The sequence below is a fragment of the Cervus elaphus genome, chromosome 4 (assembly GCF_910594005.1).
Source record: "Cervus elaphus chromosome 4, mCerEla1.1, whole genome shotgun sequence".
Classification (NCBI taxonomy): domain Eukaryota; kingdom Metazoa; phylum Chordata; class Mammalia; order Artiodactyla; family Cervidae; genus Cervus; species Cervus elaphus.
The window spans coordinates 2,886,450-2,900,715 of NC_057818.1; the positions used below are offsets into that span (position 1 = coordinate 2,886,450).

The 14,266-nt window shown below is 47.1% G+C and overlaps 1 long non-coding RNA gene across 1 annotated transcript in view; it reads right to left on the minus strand.

The window, feature by feature from the left end:
* Positions 1–14,266, minus strand: part of LOC122691466 — a 71,588-nt gene that overhangs the window by 38,350 nt on the left and 18,972 nt on the right. The gene's annotated exons all lie outside the window — the stretch shown is intronic.

The window sequence follows — 14,266 nt, forward strand, 5'->3', positions numbered from 1 at the left end:
AGGCCTGGTGACATGGAGGGAGTGAAATCTAGCCTGTGTCTGGAGGCTCTCAGGTGGCAGAGGCAAGCTCACAGGGTGGGAGCATCAGGCACAAAGCCAAGGTGTGGCCTTCCTTGCTCCTGCCTTGGACCCCACCTAGGTGACTCAGTGCTGGATGCCATCTCAAAGAGGGAAAGCGAGGGAACAGAGCCAGCCTGGACTGTAAATGAAGCAGTGATGCAGTCTGGGGAAACCAGAGGCTCCTTATATCAAAAATCTCTACAGACCAAATGCCAAGATTAGCCCGATAGCTCATCATTCTTCAGGTTAAGCAATGGCCCAAGTCCTTTTTTAAGGTGTAAATACCCAGGAGAGCAAATCTCCTACATCCTCATCACATTTGTTTAAATGTGTTTATCAGGCTGATGTATCTCTGACATAAGGGCTCAGGGTTTAGGAATCTCTGAACCTTGTTCATATCCCCTCCTTATTCCCTCATTCTGCTTTTAAAATACCTAGTTATCTCTATGCAAATTGAACTTGAGTTCAAACAATGTTGGACTTTTCCCCTATTGCAATAGTATATTACTGATTAAAATCTATCCTTACCAATTTACCTGGTGTCCAGCTGTATCAGCCTTTGACAGTGAACAATGATGAAATTAAGCATGTTTTGGTTTTTTTCCAATTTTGTTCTTCCCCATAATTTTCTCTACATTGACTCAGAGCTGCTTTTGTAACTGGGAAAAAAAGTTCTATTTAAAGCATCACTTTTGATTGACTGGAGACATTCCAAGATCAGAGCTTGGGAATGGTTGTTTTAAAATCTCCCTCCTTAAAAAAATAAAAATAAAAAATAAAATCTCCCTCCTTGTCTTTACCTTGGGGGTAAATGGGTCTCCACAGAAATTCTACAGAGAGGCTCCCTGCCCTTACATTACATTGCCGTTGTTGCCCTCCACATGCTACACAAACACAATTCCCCAGCACTAGGTTTGCAGCCATAACCAGGGCAAATATGTTGCTGTCATATCACAATTTACAGCCCTTATCATTTGTAACTATGCCTTAAGAACTAAAAATTCTGGTCTGCTCATAGCCTATATGAAAGTTCAAGAAAGTCTCACCATTTTGAGAGCTGTGAAATGGTGCCTTCACAAGTGCAACGAACTCTTGCTAAAGCACATGCTAACCAGGGGACGACGCTTCCTCCCAGGGGTCAAGAACTTCAGGCAGCAAGGCCTCCTTAGCACAACACTCAGGCCAGCACAGGCATTCAGCCTAGTATTCTTTTTTTTCCCCCAAGTTGTAATTCACTTTTATTACTCTAGACTTCAGATTATATTTTATGGCTAGATCCATGTCACTTCTAGCTGCGATAGAGTGGGAATTCCAAGTTTTTCAGCTGTCTGGACAGCTAGTAAGGTTGGGAAGAAGGGCAGATGAATATTAAATGGGCAGCAAGTACCTTCTGTCACATTCACTTCCTAGAAAGTTGAACATGTGTAATTGATCTCTAGGTTTTCCCTGGTGGCTCAGTGATAAAGAATCCGCCAGCAATGCAGGAGACATGGGTTCAATCCCTGAGTCATAGGGAAGAGTCCCTGGAGAAGGGAAAGGCAACCCACTCCAGCACAGCCTGCAAAATGCCATGGACAGAGGAACCAGGCAGGCCACAGCCCATGGGGTTGCAAGAGAGTCGGACATGACTTCACGACCAAAGAGCAACAACACATTGGTCTCCAAACCCAGTTAACATGGGATTGGATCCTTAAGTTAATGTTGGTTGCCTTTGACAGTGGCAGTGGACACTGATATGGGGGAAAAAAACAGGAGGAAGAATGATAGCTCAGTTGTTCAAAATGGAATTGCAGTTTCAGCCTAGTGTTCTTATGAGGACAAAACAGGGCCTTTTCTGAACTCCAAGAGGACTGAATTATAACTCAGAAATTGCTCAAAGTATTCAAACATAACTGAGCAACTGAGCACACACACATTCTATGGTTAACAGTCTCAGTATTTTAACTGAAGGTTTCTAAACTTCCAGGCCAAAGACCCCATGGACCAATTACCCTACCCATTGCTACTTGCCAGCATCACCTCTGGTAAAATGACTCTAACATTGGAATGGATAATATTTAGCATAAATGCAATGAAATTCTTGTTTGCCTTCAAAGCATCTTATCAAAGTTCATACCTTTCAAACTCACACCACAGAGTCAATTCTACTGACAATGAAGGGAGCCCAAGAACAGCCGCTGGGCCTGATGAGCTAGCCAGTGTCACATAAATGCGTGGCCCGTGGTTCAATCCAGCTTGCAGGGACACCAGATTGTTTTAAAAGTTGAGTTTCTCACTCCACACCTACTGGCCATTATGAAAAAGACAGAAACAGCAAATGTTGGAGAGGATGTAAAGAAAACAGAACTCTGTTACACTGTTGGAGGGACTGTGTGCAGCCACTATGGTAAAAGTGTATGGAGGTTCTTCAAGAAATTAAGACTGGAACTACCATGTGGCCCAGCCAGCCCATTTCTGAATATTTATCTGAACATAAAAACACTAATTCAACAAGATATATATACCCCTATATTCATTCAGCACTATTTATAGTAGCCAAGATATAGAAATAAGCTAAATGTCCCTCAATGGAAGAATGCATTAAAAATATATGTATATTTTCAATGGGATACTACTCAGTCGTAAAAGTGTGAAATCCTGCCATTTGCAATAACATAGAAGGATCTTTAAGCCATTATGCTTAATGAAATAAGTCAGACAGAGAAAGACAAATATCATATGATCTCACTCATAAGTAGAATCTAAAAAGAAGCAAAATGAACAAACAAAATAGAAACAAACCCATAGATATAAAAATAGATTCGTGGTTGCCAAGAGGGGAAAGGGGCTGGAAGGTAAATGAAATGGGAGAAGGAGGTCAGCTGTATGGTGGCACACGGTAACTAGACTTCTGGTGGTAATCACATTGCAGTGTATACAGACTATAATTATAATGCTGTATACCCAAAACATATAATAAAAAATAGTTTGAGTTTTTAACCTCGAGTTTTTGAAAGCAGCTCTTCTGCCCCTTTCCTGTTTGCCCATTTCTGTTCCCCTTCAACCTTGAAGGAACCTAATTATAGGAATCAGATCACTAAGCAATTTTAACTAGCTCCTGATTTATGCTCTCTTAAATGTATACCATGCCTTGCCTAATCTACTGATTCTTTTCCTAGATTAAAATAAGTAATAATGAAGAATTAAGTAGTTAAAGAATGACTATCTCCCCACCCTCAACAGTCCCATTAGCAATCCTGCAGGCAGATCACACAGTGGGTAAGATAACATCTGAAGAGTCAGACGGCCTGCATGCAATGGAGAATGCGGCAGAAAGCATGACCATATAGTTGACCCCCTTCTGCCTTTGCAATTCACTGAGATTCTTTCCCTCTTTTTGCCTGTAAAAATTGTCATGGGTGAGCGGAATCTCAGTTGGTCTTGGGCCATGAATCCACCTTCTTGCCAGATTGCCATCTTTCTTGATTAAAGCATCTTTCCTTTCTTCTGCGGCTTTCATCTCAATTTTTGACTTTTAAATGGCAAGCAGCCAAATCTAAACTGGGTAACATTTTTACCAACATTTTTTAAGCTTAGAGATTCCACAGAAAAATTATCAGTTCTCTTGAAAATATTCAGAGGGTTTGACATAGGGTCCTTTAGTATCTGCTGTCTCTTTTAAACAGTCTGTCCTCTGTGATGTACTTCTGGCTGCTCTGGCCCCTTTAGTCCTGAATAACATCTGTCTGGCTGTGGGAAGCATGGTTGTACCCCTCCCCACTCCTACACACAGACAAATGTGGAGCAGAAAGAAAAGACGCTTCTTTTCAGAGGTTTGGGCTGCGGCACCAGGGTGAGGGACGCCTCTCGGCGAGGCCGGGACCCAGCAGCCGGGGCTGCAGTGACAGCCTGCAGACGGGACTCCAGTCGGAGTCCTCGTGGCCGCTCCGGCCCTGCCCCCCAGCTCACGCCTCTTCCTGGGGAGCACCAGGGAGCCAGCTCCGGCCGCAGTTCAACCAGAGGCCGACCGTGTCCGGTTCCCAGAGCCGGCACAATCTGCAGCGGCGGTGCCCGTCCACAGAGGAGTGCGGTCGTGCCAGGCTGGTCCCGAGGCCCTCCAGCCCTCCTGGTGGAGCGGGGCCACGCGCCGGGGAGGGAGGCCGCAGGGCAGGATGCGTGGCGTCCACACCAGCTTGGGAATATCCTTGCCTCAACTTGAACACATTCATTCTCACTGCAAACAAGCAGAGAACTGTCTTCTGGAGGCTGTCCCAAAGCTGTCGCCTGTCCCCCCTGGGACCCAGGGGGCTCGCGGCTCTGCCCTTTCTTCCTTCTTGTTGAGGCAGAGCCTCTATTTCTTTCCTCCTATCTTAACAGGGGAGCAGAGGGTGTTCTAGATCCCATCTATAAACCTTAGGAAAAATTGGGCTTGGGACAGGATTCACCCCCTGTGCGTCCTTTGCCAGCCCTTCCCACCCACCATGCGGCGCACCGTTGACTGCCAGGCCTGTCCCTCGAGTCCCTGCTCACCCCGGTGGAGGAAGCGCTTAGCAGGCAGCCCTAAGAGGCGAGGCACCGCCCCACGGAAGCACTGTGCCTGCCTCCATGAGGAAGGCCTGGAGCTACAGAGACGCTCAGAAATTCTCCCCAGACCCTTCCGCGGCGCTGCGACTTCAGGCTCCAGCAGAGCACTTTTTCTGAATGCTCCGTTTCATAACCACTAGCGTGCAGGTTGCTGTAGAGCCTGCTGACGGGCTGCTGCAGTTTCCAGCTCTGGGAATGCACGGCTCCTGCTGCGTCCCGACGCAGGCGGGGCCGCAGGAAGTCTCCCTCTACGACGCCTGGTGTGAGCGAGCCCGCGCCGAGGCCATGGGCCCAGCCTGCTTAGATGGTGTCTTCTGGCCTTCGCCCCAGGAGCCATCCTCCAGCTGCCTAACCACCAGTGAGAGGCTAGTCTGGATCTTTTCCAAGAGGACTTTTTTAGTGGGGCAGAGAGTGGAGAGAATTTACAGAAAACAACTTTAGAGGTGGTAACAACTGACCTTGTTACCACAAAGCGGAATGGGCCATTTTCTGCGCAATAAAAGTCACTAAAAGAAAAAAAAGATGCTTCTTCTCTTTGTTCTTCTCCACTGGAGTCTTAGCTACTTGGTGGAAGTTTCAGGACAGGCTCTGGAAGCATGGTGTTTGCTCCCATTAACTGAGCAGTTAGGTAGAAGAAGGAACACGCTGACTACTCAGGGTGCTGTAACCAGGAAAATCCCCTCCACTATTCTCGGCCTCAGATCACCAGCACTGGGGTGTAAATGGAGGAAAGTGTCAGGAGCAAGGAAGGTAAGGAGAGCCTAGTCTGTAATAATTACTTCTTATTCAAAGAGTCAAGAATTTAAATTTGAGTGCAAATGTTATTCAAATGAAATGACTCCTAAAGCAATTTAACACATTGCCCGACTATTAGGTCAGAGTCTGTTGCTTAACACAGCCTGGCCAGAGTAATTGGAACTATTTGGATCTTTTGGGAGTGGATGGTGACACACCATTGAAGCCTCTGGAGTTAACAAAGTGAGTGTCGTGTTTGGGGGTACAGGCTAGTTCTGAGGTAATAGACAGGTTCATCTGTCAGGCCTTCGTTTGCAGGAGAGAAATGTGTCTCTCTTGCCCCATGAGAGAGAACATTCCCAGTCTCACCTAAGAAGCTAGAATTGCTGGTGTCCCTTAATTGATTACCACCCCTAATAAGTCATCTCAAGCCAAGAACATGCTGTGTGAAGGACAGGTTTGAAACAAAGCAGTGAAGTCATTGATATGTTTATGTTCTCAACCTCCCTTCTGGGTCCCAGTGACCACCAGTGTCCCGGCCTCGTGGGGCCTGGCTCTCATCCACTTGTTAGCTAATCAGAGCTAACACAATGTGATACATGAAAAGAAAGGAAGTCAAAATTCTGGAGATAAGTGGAGACCCAGACTTCTAAATGAAATGCCAATTTGTAACGGGGCTACCAATGCAACTAGTTAGAAGGTAGGAGAAAGATGGGACAGTTCTCTTTCTAACAAACATCTTTCAAGACACCCTCCCAAATATTTCTAAGAAAATCTGGTGAATGAAATGTTCCCTCCTCAAGGGTGCCTTGCTTCCAAATATGTTCTACCCCCACTGTTTGAGGTCTTGAAACTCTAGCACTAGGTCCAGGGCATCCTCATGAGATGAACAATCACTTTTCACTGTGGCAGGGACCTCATGGTCCCTCTTGTGTTACATCAGACCTGTTTCATTCTGTATGCTTTTTTTTAAAGCCCACCTGCACTTGGCTTCTGTCAATATTTGAGTTTGCAACTCTGAACTTGTCCTTGGATAACTAAGTGTGTTCACCCATGAGTGGTGTGAAGCCGGCCCTGAAAGACATTCTGAAGGACAACAGCTCTGTCATTGGGTAGACCTGTTTCACAGACGGTTTATCGGTTCCGAGGCACCCCCCTCCCCACCCCCGTGTTTCATCCCATCCTGGGTGTTGTTCCTGTTTGTTCTCTGAAGCAGGCCTTTGGCCCTCTGAATCCTGATCTCCAATCACTGTATTGAGAATGCATTTCTCTCCATCGGAGAATTCTTGATTCACATGAACCACTGATTTCAGAAGGAAGACAAATACTTCTCTTAAAGGGGGTTTGGAATCAGGTAGGCAGATCTCTCCTAATTTTCTAGGCCCATCTCTTACCATTAGTGGAGATGATTTTCAAGTTGCCTTTACCCCAAGAGTGGGGATTTGGGCCTGCAGGAATCCCTTCAGACAAGACAATGGAGGACAAGTTAGAGAGTTTCATTGGCATCACAGGACTTTGAAGAGTCATTTAGCTTGGGTTGCTTGTGAGTCTACCCCCTGATGAAAAATAAGGATAATAACAATATCTACTTTAGAATGTCATCATGAGCATCGGGTGGGGTTTCAGCTGTAAAACTCCTGTGTGCATGCTCAGTTGTTCAGCCATGCTTTGTGACCCCATGGACCCCAGCCTGCGAGCTCCTCTGTCTGTGAGATTTTCCAGGAAGAACACTGGAGAGGGTTGCCATCCCCTTAGTGCTTAACAGAGCATCTGTGTCTGTTGTTGTTGAGGTTGTTATTTTTATGTCAGTTAAGGTTCTTTAATTGCAAGCAACAAATGCAACCCTGGCTAACTTAAAAACTGAAATTTCATGGGAAGAGCTCCCCAAATCAAAGGGCCATCCAGATAAACAGGCACAAAGGAGACAGAAATGGTGGCCACTCCAGAGACCCAGGCAGTCAGAACTAATTGGCAGCTTGCAAGTCTAACTACTCATCCAACCTTGACTCATTCCACTAGAGAATCAAAGAGAAGCCAGTCAGGAGAACTTTGGTCACGTGGGGTGAGGTGGCAAGATGCTCGGACTGATAACCCCAGTGAGACTTAACACAATGGAACAGAGGTAATTTCCCAAAGGACAAAAGTAGTATTTTTAGCCAGGAGAAAGGGTGTGGATACCATACAGAAATCAACAAACATCTGATAAAAACCATACTTGACCTTCATAGAACTTCACTGTCTTTCACTCTTCCTATAACCAGATGATGTAGGCAGGGATCCCAGGGCCATGATCATCAGCTTCCATTCCTTGAAAGGCACTGCTCTGTGGCTCTTGCCCACTGCTCTGTGGTTCTCCATCACCTTAGACCCAGAATCTGCTCAGCTTGATTAAGCAGATCAGGTTACCCAGTTCTCTGTGGCAGGGAGGTCACAATCATTCAGGAGCATCCGCATTGGGCCCAAATGATAGCACATTTAACATTTGTTTGGATTTCATGCTGTTATTAAGGAGTTTTATTTTAAATATTTGAGGTGTGATTCTGCTTCCTCATGAATATGTTGATAAAGAATTTCACACTTGTTGGAATCTTGGCTCATTTGTTGGTGGGATCTGAAATAGCACCTTTATAGAAAATGGTAAAATTCTCATTACAGCTTAATGAATAAAGTCCATATGATCCAACTGTAGCAGCTCCCCTTGCTGTCCCTAGGAAACCCACCCTGATGGTAATTAGAGGATCAAGAATGCTGCTTCATGGCTTACTTTTAAGATGTTTTGAAAGACAATATCTGCAGTAATAAAATGCTCAAACATACTTGAAACGTGTTTTGTCTCCTGTCCTAATTATACCCATGCATAAATCGTATTTGTTTCTCTGCACCATAAAATTAAATATCTTTCTGAATACCCTTCTCCTACCTTGATGAGAAAGGAGAGACTCCCTTGATGAGGACAGCACTTCTGATGAGAAAACAGCAAAGAGGATTAACCATCCAAATACAATAATATGAGAAGCATTGCTTCCTAATTTCCAAACATGGTCTCTGTGTGCAACATTCCGCGTCTCATTGCCTGTCTCAATCCCCTTTGTCTGGGGAAACTGCCCCTCACATTTGTGCTGTTTAGAGTCTCTGAAAATTTTAGCTCTCAAGGGAATCCCTTTGAACTCCTCCACAGAGGGTGCCTTGGTAGTTATCCTCACCAACAAGGATCAACGGGTCTTGACACCCAGGAACTGAATCATCCCACCCACCAGTCTCCTCTGTGCCCATGCTGCAGCGCAGCTGAGAGCAAACCACAGATGCCAAGTGCCAGCAGTAAGGAACTTATTTTTCATTAGCAACACGTGGCCCATAGGCAAGGCGATTAAGGGCAATCATTTATCTGCCACCCGCTCGGTGTCCACGGGCTGCCCTGGTAGCTCAGCTGGTAGAGAATCTGGCTGAATGCAGGAGAACCTGGTTCAATTCCTGGGTTGGGAGGATGCACTGGAGAAGGGACAGGCTACCCACTCCACTATTCTTGGGCTTCCCTGGTGGTTCAGCTGGGAAAGAATCTGCCTGCAGTGTGGGAGACCTGGGTTTGATCCCTGGGTCGGGAAGATCCCTGGAGAAGGGAACAGCTACCCACTCCAGTATTCTGGCCTGGAGGATCCCATGAACTGTACAGTCCATGCGGTCGCAAAGAGTCGGACACAGCTGAGTGACATTCACTTTCAGTGTCCGTGGTAGAGGGAGGTGGTAAAGCTGCCACGCTCAGAAGCAGCCTCCCTGTTTCTACTTCAGAGCCCACTTGGCACTATTTGAAATGCCGCAGCATTTACCTTTAAAGACGCCCAGGAAGCAGTGTGACACACATGTGCGGCTCTGTTGGCTACATCGCTTATGGCAGAGCAGGAGTGCACACTGCTGACCACAGAAGTGGTCAGAAGATGCTAACCACATCTCCAAGTCCAGGCTGACTGTGTTGAAAGCCCCCTTTTGATGCCATGTGGCTGCCCTGCTTTTTCTCTCTCATCCTTCTAAATTGGGGCCAAATATTTTGGTAAGTGTTATCCAATGTCTCACATGGAAGAACGTGCCCAGCCCCTAGAGTAGAAATCATAAGGGGTCAGCCTGGGGTGAAGAGGTGGGCTCAATAAATACTTTCTGAGAAAAATGGACCACAGGGGCAATCAAGCCTGAAATTTGAGGCAGGTTTCTTCAAGTGTTCCTCTTCCTTCCAACAGGGGCAGTTCTGGCTTTAATGCTTCCCAGGGAAGAGAAAGTTCTGGTCATAGCTACCTCAGAATTGTCACATGGAGAAGTATTTCTTGTAACATTTATACCCCCTCTGATGCTTTGCCAAACCCTGCCCTGGTGTGTGACTCAGACGCTCCTGTCCTCACATATGATCATCATAAGAGTCAGCCCTTGAGCAGCGCTTTCTCTTTTTAGGTACATCCTTCTCTCCTTAGAGAGACAAGAGGAATAAATGCTGAGAGAATCACCAACCCCTCTCTCTCCAGGTGTTTTCCACCCCTCTGCCCACACAGAAGTCATCTGTGGCTGGCTCTCAATGGAATATCAAGAGAGGCCATCTCTTCCCTCCCCAAATGATCTTTAATTCTCCGAATCCTGGGCAGACTCAATCAACTGGCTAAGCTCTCAATGATAAAACTCAAAATGAACAGAATTAAGTAAAACCATCCCCAGTCAAAACACTGCCTCTCCTTTCACCCCTCCTCCCCCAAGGCCATCCTCACTCAGCTTCTGTCTATGTGAATGACGTGAATGCCCCACCTTTATCCTTTCCCAGGTCCTCCACCCTCTGTTCCAGACCTGAGCTTCCCCCTACATGGCACGGGCATATTACCAAGCATGGTTATCTCCCCTGCCATTTTCCACCGCTTGGCTAGAGAGAGGACAGGATGACCTTCTAGTCTGGATTGCTGTCTGCCTTATTTTGGTTTGTTCCTCTTTGATTGTTCCTAGGTATCCACAATAAATGTCACATCTTATATTGCAAAGACAATCTGCAAACACCCTCAGTGAGTCTAAATAAGAGATTCTTACTGTCATTGGGTCTCCCATTTTTCCTCACATCTTATAAACAGAGTCAAGAACCATTGACTTGGTTCTGAATAATCTTAAAAAGAATGACTACAGTGAATAGCCTTGGAAGACAGAATATGTCCTTCTGGAACAAAGATTAGGTTTGTTTACTGTCCTGGGTTACATTTGAAATCCCAGAGGATGAAATGGGAAAACTCTGAGATTTGCCAGGCCAGAATGTCCCTATACCCTTTGTATCCTGCTCCCCAGGGGAAATGGAAACCCACTCCAGTGTTCTTGCCTAGAGAACCCTACGGACAGAGGAGCCTGGTGGGCTATAGTCCACGAGGTCACAAAGAGTTGGACAAGACTGAGCACATACGCACAGTCTCTTCCTGAAGACACACAGGAGCAATGTTTAATTGAGGCAGCCAGTTACTACTCAGGAAAGCCCCCACAAATGGAAAAGGGGCTGTCCCAAGCCCTCTTACAGCTGTCTCCAGCACTCAACTCCCCAAACCTATCCAGAGTACCTAAAACTAGCCTGGAGAGTCTAGGCTGAGTCTGAGAGGTGAGAGAGAGGCATTCAAGCTGAGTTTAATACCCAAGTGCACAGTAAAGTTGGGGAAGGAAATGGCAACCCACTCTAGTGTTCTTGCCTGGAGAATCCCAGGCACGGGGGAGCCTGGTGGGCTGCCGTCTATGGGGTCGCACAGAGTCTGACTGAAGTGACTTAGCAGCAGCAGCACAGTAAAGTGCAAGAAGCAACACAATTTAGTAGGGCAAGAGGCTATCAGAGCAGACGCTGTCAGGCTGTCCTAGGAGGGAGGCAGAGAAATTGGGGAACGTGGCATAGCAGAGGTAGCATTTGAGCTGATCCTGAAGTAGAAGAAGGAGGCCCTGATGGGGGCAAGTGTCCATCTTAAGCAAGTGTGGGAGCCAAATTTCCACACAGAGTCCTTCCGGCCCTTGTGCACGTCTCCATTAGGCAGCTACCGGTGGAGTGTCCCCTAACTTTGGGCACTGAGTCAGGCATTAGGGTTTTTAACACATCATCCAGCACATGAGGTCCCTGCTGCCATGGAGATGACAGACAAATAAGCAAAAAGTAAACTGGAATTTGGGGTTGGAAGAGGGTGTATAAGAATAATAAAACAGGGGGTGTGCCTGAGAGCTGGGGGTTAGGAAGGCTTCACTGGGGAGGGGGCATTTGAATGTAACCTGATTCATGAGAAGAAACCACCTGTGTGAGAATCTGGGGGAGGATGAGTCTGGGCCAAGGTAGAGCATCAAAAGTCCCAGGTTCAGCACAAATGGAAACAGTAAAGATGTGTGTGTACACGCACATACACCCATCCCTCCCTGAGGGTGGAGTGGTGGAGATTGTGCCTTGAAGAGGCAGACAGGATGGGTTTTGCCTGGGGTCAAGTGTGTCTTGCCCACAATGGATGCTTCCCTTCCCTTCCCTTCAAGTCCAGGCTAGAGACAGAATAGCTGGCCCAGAGCTCTCAGCGTAAAATAAGATCTTCCTTCTCTAGGGAAGGCTGGGAACCAAAGGAGCACTGGCCCCTTGTAGGGAGGCATTTTCCAGACTATTCTATCTCTGTGTGGCCAAGAGTCCCCTTCCTGTTTTTAGCTGTTCAGGGCACTGATGTTGGAGGTAAACCCCTACCCAGGCTTCAGTGATCTGTAAGTCTTGCTAAGTGGTCCCAGTGCAGACCTGACCCGCAAAGATGAAAGCCAAAGTGCTCCTTAAAACAGCATTATTGTGCCTCCAAGTGGGGCTCACAGCACCTCTCTGTGTGGAGGCATCTCTGATGAATCTGCCCTCGGAATGTCAATCACATCCTCTTCCTCTGTAAATGAGGTCAGTGGGATATGTAGACAATGTATCTGGTTTATCTAGGACTACCTTGAATAAACCACTTTCCTCATCTTGATTTACCATAAGAGGCTGAGCCCTGATGAAGCTGTGTGATTATGATGGAAGTTCTTGTCCCACTCAGGATTTATATTAATTAATAGGACCATACGCTAATGGTCACCTGTACTTGCGGCCCAGCAGGCAGAGGGGCTGCCAGGCACAGGTTTGGCTAAGTAAGGATTTCATGAGGCCCTGTGCTGGGCTGCCAACCAGGGGTCACTCACCTCATTAAGGTAGCGGGAACAGAGCCCAGAAGAGATTCCAAGCTGCTGTTCAATAGCTCTCCCGATGTGCAAAGGACAGGAATTCCCACAATATTCCTTCTTTTTCAGCTTTCTGCCACCAAAAAAGGGGCTCCTAAATACAGAATTAATCTTTGGAGGAAAGTGGCACAGAGAGAATCACATGGGGAGATGAGCAGGGGCCGCTGCAGAGTCTGCCCAGAACCATGGAACCCACAGGTCCTGCGGGGTCACCCAGGGGCACACTGCGGCATGCTCAGCCTTCTCCTGAGCCTTACTGAGCCTTGGGGCTGCCTGTGTCTCTTAGAAAATGGGGTCTGGGAACATTGAAAGGACCAGGGCGGGGTGGGGCGGGGTAGGGGAAGTGAGGCCATGGATACTAAGTCTAAGTGCAAGGCTGGTCACTGGCTTTATATGCTTACTCAGACTGCAGTATTTAAATATAGGCAACACACACACAATCAGAAGAGTTTACATGAAAACCCAAATTTCTGGCTTCATTCAGAAGATCAAAAAAGTTGGCCAGATTCTCTTGTGGTGACGAGCAATTCATCTAGCCACCTGGGGGCCAGCTTCCCTTATCTATCTCACCAATCTGGCCCCTGTGACCACCTGAGTCAGTGGACCTCACCAGCTCGACAGTGAGGTTGTACCAAAAAGGACCGGACTCCCAGTACCCAGGACCCCAAGGGCAGAGCATATGACCTGCTCAGAGAGCTGAGAAGCAGCTGCCCAAATGGAGAGCAGTCACTTCCAAAAGCTAGAGGAGTGGCAGTTGTGCTTGATTTCTCCATGGACTAAAAGGGCTACAGGAGGCATTCCAAGGGCAATGGCAGGGACTTTCATGAGAGTTGGCCACAGTTTTGTTAAAAATCTAGGAACACAGCAAGATTCCCAAACCTCTTTTCTGGGCACAAATCATCACACCACAGACATCTCCATCTGACATGGTTCAAGCAGCTTTGGGTCTCAAGTGGAGTCTGGACCAGAAACAGCATCCCATCACTAAACAAGGATACTCTCTTCTTTCCTGAGAGCCTCAGCAACTTGTCAACCTCTCAAGAAGAAGGAATCCCTACCAGACCTTGACAATGCTGAAGTATGCCAGAGGATGTGGACAGTAGTCAGGGTTAACACTCCAGAGAGACTCAAGTTCGTATTCTGTACATGATAATAATGCAAGTGTCACAGGGGAAATAAAGACAGGCAGGTTTGCGCCTCCACAGCCAAACCAGGCTCAGAAGCCCACTGAGATCTTGGCTCCCCACCTGCTACTTCCTAACTCTCATGCTCACATTCCACCTCTTCCAGGAAGTCCCAGCCAATGATAGACCAGGAAGCTTGGAGTGCATGTATGTGCATGCACACACACACACACACACACACACACACACACACAAGCACACTTATACCCTACACTTGTCAGAAATGTGAAGGCCACTCAGTTGTGTCTGACACTTTGAGACCCCATGGACTATACAGTCCATGGAATTATCCAGGCCAGAATACTGGAGTGGGTAGCTGTTCCCTTCTCCAGGAGATCCTCCCAACCCAGGGGCTGAAACCAGGTCTCCCACATTGCAGGCAGATTCTTTACCAGCTGAGCCACCAAGGAAGCCTGCAGTCCTCAGAAGTCTTGTGCATTATTCAGCGCAGTCCTTGCACCATGCTTTGGACCCGTATGATCTTCAGAGGGTTTCCAAAGCAA